The sequence below is a fragment of the Triticum urartu genome, chromosome 5A (assembly GCF_056163025.1).
Source record: "Triticum urartu cultivar PI428250 chromosome 5A, HENAU_Tu73, whole genome shotgun sequence".
Taxonomy (NCBI): Eukaryota; Viridiplantae; Streptophyta; class Magnoliopsida; order Poales; family Poaceae; genus Triticum; species Triticum urartu.
In genome coordinates, this window is record NC_141877.1 from 605,026,937 (window position 1) to 605,032,278 (window position 5,342).

General features: G+C 44.1%; 1 pseudogene across 1 annotated transcript; it reads right to left on the reverse strand.

Annotated features, from left to right (window-relative positions):
• Positions 1-940: 940 nt before the first annotated feature.
• Positions 941-5,004, reverse strand: LOC125510931 (uncharacterized; annotated as a pseudogene). The gene is made up of 2 exons (XR_007284807.2): positions 3,664-5,004; positions 941-1,397 (listed from the first exon to the last, which is right to left on the reverse strand). The product of XR_007284807.2 is annotated as an uncharacterized LOC125510931 (transcript).
• Between the last annotated feature and the right edge of the window lie 338 nt (positions 5,005-5,342).

Below are 5,342 nucleotides of genomic sequence, written 5' to 3' on the forward strand. Positions count from 1 at the left end.
AGTGTTTCTTGAAAGTTGACATAGTTTCTTTAAGAACTTGTATTGTTTATTTGAACATATCATTGCCAGGTTTTCATTCGCATTTTTGGTCTCATATTTTGCACCCTTTGCCAATATGATGAATTTCCTTATAGCAGAAACAAAGTTGTGTTTTTCTAATTGAGTTTTTTGTGGTACAGGAAATCCTGATGATCGTAATTAATTCAGTGATGGATGGAAAAAGTTCATGCTGAAAACTGATCTAGGATAAATATGAATGTGCTCGGTGCATTTCATTTCAACGGCACATGACACTGCATCTCTAGTGGAACTGTTATTTTGGTATTAGGTGTGGTGAATGTTTTTTTTGAGCTAAGTGAGTATAGATTAAAGGGTTTTTATCATTTATGCCACTAATTGTGTCTCACTGCTCAGTTTTGCCACTAGAAATTACAAACGCTCAAAAATGCCATCGTTTCATGAAATGTTTTCTCAAAAATGCCATTAGATATCTGAAAATTACCATCATTCCATTAGATGTTTGCTCAGAAATGCCATTAGACATTGTTATTGTCAGGTCAAACTCGTTGACCATGTTATATGACAAAATACCCCTATACCCACATGTCAACTCTATCTATCTCACAATGATAAGTGTGGACCCCACTTGTTAGGAGTAAGCAAGCGAATGATTTTAGAGAAAATAAGAACGCTATTAGGATTAAGTGGGACCCATATTTTATTGTAGCGAGATCAAGGGAGAGCTGACATTCCAACAATTGACTACTTATATTTAGGAACAAAACATACGGATGTATATAGACATATTTTAGAGTGTAAATTCACTCATTTTGCTCCGTATGTAGAAAAACTTATATTTAGAAACGGAGGGAGTACAAGTGAGCATGAATTGTGCCGCTGCGTATTAGAACTTATTAAAGCCTGATTCACATCATTGTGCTCAATAAAAGGAATGAGAAATATAAAGGTCAGTGGGGAGCTTCCCTCACTGTCATAATTCCTCAAAAAAAAGGAACGGAAGAACCCCCAATACAAAAATATTGGAAGATCTCTGTAATTAAGACATTTTGGCCTCGATAAGAAAACCAAAAATAATGTCTACCACTATTTGTTTTCCTTGTGCTTGCCCTCAATTCAATTTTCATGAAAGAAAAGATATTCAATCTCATACTTTTAACGCTAAAACATATGATTAAATGATCCAGAACATGTAGCGTTACTCCAATAGATATTCATCAGTACATCATCAAACTGTTCTGCCTGCACCGCGTCATTGACAAACAACATCTTTGATTTGAGCATCCGCAAAGTGTTCACCTTCAGTCACCAGATTACAGGTCTTCATATTGCAGACTTGCATTTCAATGAAGTTAGCTCAATGTTGTCCCATGCCATCCCTTCAAAAATAGAAATAAAAATAACTCAGATATATACACCATCTGAACATCTGAGTATGTTGTTTGCGAACAGTATAAACAGATAAGATGAATTGTCACTTGAAAAGGGTAGTTTAAAAAAAGACAAACAAGAAAGACAAATGGCATTGCAGTGGAGTATATTGGTAAAGAAAATAGTTCTGCACTCAATATTAATGCAAATGCAATTGCATCATATATTTGACATGGATTCAGATGGTAATGTCATCGCCTAGCTTGACATAATATTCAGAACACCACATAGCCACGGCGTTGCGGTGTGGCCTCAATGAGCAGGCACAGCCTCTGGTAAGGACTACAACTGACATGCAGGGACTAGTAGCAAACATGCTGCAGCCAGGCATGGTGTGTGTGTGTGTGTTCAGGTGTAACAAGAGGCTGAACGCGGCGACAGGGCAGCATACTCGAGAAAAATTGGAGTCCTCACCACAGTCCAGCCGTACCAATGTCGGATTAGGCGTGAGAGAATGAAATGAGGCATGAGAGGATAGAGAAAACAATCAGAAGGGTTGTAGCCAGAATCAAGAGTAAGACAGTAACATGAGAAGGCCAGCAAAGCTAATACTACAGGGGTTTTAGCTAATGGCACTCCCGTGTAAAGAGAATGGCTCACTGGCCCAGTACTGGCAGAGCTTGAGCATAATTCAAGAGGGGGCCATTACTCGAAGGGAACCAAATTAATAGCATTTTCTTCGATGGATGGAAAAATTAAGGGGGGAGGGGGGGATGGGCCCTGTTGGTCTACACTAAGCTCCACCATGGCCAGCACTCAGTTAGACGATATAAAAGTATATGCCATGGTTTTTAAGGCGTCTGCGTTAGGACGCTTAGGCGCCCTGGCAGCGCCTTGGAAATCTGCCCGCTTTAGGCGCTTAGTCTGCCTTAGTGCTCAGGTGCCCGCTTAGGCGTCAGAGCAGGGGTAGAACGCCTTAGGACACTTTACTGCCTTAAAAACCATGGTATACGCTATCTCAAACAAAAGGATTCTAACAGAAACAGCCAGAGATGTGACCTGATTGACCCAAAGTAAACCAAAGAAATTTTGCCAACAGAGAAGTATGTGCTAATAAAGCTTCATAGACGCTTGTCCCCCCTACAGAAATTAGAGGACAATATAGTTTTATGCTTTACAACAGCAATCAAAATAATGTGGTTCCAAGAATTCACTTCAAAATAGCACCATGCTAGTGGCGACAGAAGGCTGCTGAAAGAATTACAGTCCCATTTGTACAGATAATGGACAATCCCATGTAAAGAGCAAAAGATCCAATAAGGAGAAATAGAGGACTCTAGACTCTTAAGGAAAACTTGATGGCAGAAGGACCAAAGCTTATACTCACTCATTTCGCTCTGTACGTAGTCCATATTGGAATCTCTAAAAAGGAGTTATATTTACGAACGGAGGGAGTCCATATTGGAATCTCTACACAACTGAAGCAGCTACAACTCAAACACTGGAACAGCCCAACAGAAGATTCAAGGCAACAACATATTAAATGCTTCAATTAATCTATATATATGTATATATATATTACTATAACACAGCAACACTAGAGGACATGCAACGGCAGAAGGCAGCAAAATAGAAACTTTGGGGCAGGAGTAAAGCAACAGAGAATAACATAGGGAAAACAACCCTGATTAGTAGGATGGTATGGGTCAGTCACTGTGCAGAGAGTTGACAATGAAAGAAGGGGACACTTCAAAGTGATTCATACAGGGAGCAGACAACATGCAGTAAGCTATAAAGCGTGCACCAAAGCCAAAGTTCTTTGAGAATCCTACACCGAATGCAACCGGGCAGCATGTCTATTGCACCATAGGTACGATAAATAAGGAAAAACACCAGTGTTTACCACTACAATATCCAACAGAAAGCTAAGCAAAGGCAACCATGTTATATAATACTCCCTCCATCCCAAATTACTTGTCTTAGATTTGTCCAATCAATCTAAGACAATTAATTTGGGACGGAGGTTGTATGTATGTAAGAATGTGCGTGAATGGCATCAATTAAGAAAGAAGTTCTTTGAGAATCCTACATGGAATGAAAAACCAGGCAGCATGTCTATTGCACCATAGGTACGATAAGTAAGGAAAAACACCAGTGTTTACCAGTACCGTATCCAACAGAAAGCTAAGCAAAGGCAACCATGTTATATAATATGTAAGAACGTACGTGAAAGATGTCATTTGAATATTAAGGGAGCTTCTTGTAGCCAGTTACCTGTTCGCCTTTTGAAGGTATTTGGAGAAGACAGTTGAAAGTTGGGTGGTATTAGAGAACTTGTCTTCTACATTCACATCAGTACATGACTGCAGATCCGCATGGTTCATGTCAACCATGATCATCCACTCCTTGCCATCAAATTCCTTCGCCCTCAGCAGGCAGCACAGAACACCCGGGCCATCCATGCTGATGACTGGGAACTCAGGAAGACGCCGAGGTAAGCCCAGACCTTGGTAACGAGGTTGTGCCCAGAGACAATCCAGGTTGATCTCACAATGCACCTCCCACTCGAAATTGGAGTTCAACGTCCAAATGGTGATTTTGCGGGTTAGCTGCTTCTGCCGCCGTTTGCTTCTCTTAGGAGCAATCCCTCGCCAGCCACTGTGGACTGTCTGATGAAAGTCATTGTCAATATGGACATAGCGCATCATGCCTTGGCTGATGGACACACTTCGGAACCTCCCTGGGAAGTACCTCGGGAACCGTGCGTCATCAGGGTATTTGATTCCTCCAGGAAAAGGCACGAAGTGGAGCACCTGGGAGTCCACATTTTTGGAGAAGTCGCATAGCACAACGCCGCTGAAGTAGTCCACCCAGCAAAGGAAACGGCCATCGAAAGCAAACACATCATCGGTAAACCAGAGGTCAGGGAGCTTATCAGCAAGCACCTCGGTGATGATTCTCCAATCGTTGGCGCCGGAGTTGAAGACACAGAGTTCAGCACTAGCGCCCTCTTTCTTGAGGTGGACATCGAGGTCGGCAACGATGTAGCAGTGCTCCGCTTTGAGCTGCAGAATGCCGGTGGTGAACTGACGAGCCAGGAACCGCTTTGTGCTGCGCCGAGGAAGCTGCTGCACCGGGGGGGGGAGGAGCAGAGGCCGTGTAGACGAACAGATCTGGCGGAGCGTCCCTGTAGCGAATCCGGTCGGGGATCGAGATGTCGAAGAGGACAAGGTTCTTGTCGACTGCCCGGACGAAGGCAAGGAGTTCTTCTGAGCCTTGTCTCTCCGGCCAATGGAGGTTGAAGTAGGAGGACCCTGGAGGAGCTGCGAGGGTGAAGGAGACGAAGCAGGAGTGGCCGCTGTCAATCTTGACTGGAGCGGCGGTCTTGTTCTTGTTGACGGCCTCACCAGCAGCGTCTAGGTCGTCGTGGCACCGTTTGCGGAAGATGCGTTCCAGCATCACCCAATCGGGGAAGACGACGGTCTCCTCCTCCGGCTTTGGGGCGCCTCCGGTGGCCATGGCGATCGCGATCGGAAATAAAGCCGCCGCCGCCGCCGCCGCCCTAACCCTAACCCTAGTTTTTGGTGGAGGAACTAGTGGAGGGGGAGGAAGGAAGGGCGACAGACTCAATATTATACCGTCTCATTGGGCCACAGACGCTAGAAGGGCGATAAACTAGAAGGGGCGGCTCATTGGGCCAGGAACTCAGTCGCACGCACAAGCGAACGAAGCGGGCCGTCTCGTTGATGTCCCTCCTTTCTGAAAGAAGTCTATTTTTCACCCTCAAATGTAGCCTGAGGGACAAATACCCCCTGAACTCAAATTTGGTATGATCTTAACCCCCAATTCCTTAAAACCGGGTAAATCTCCCCCTTAGGTGGTTTTGCATCAATTTTAGGCGGTTTTGGGGCCAGAAAGTGTGACATGGCATGATCAAAACTCTATCTGCTCGC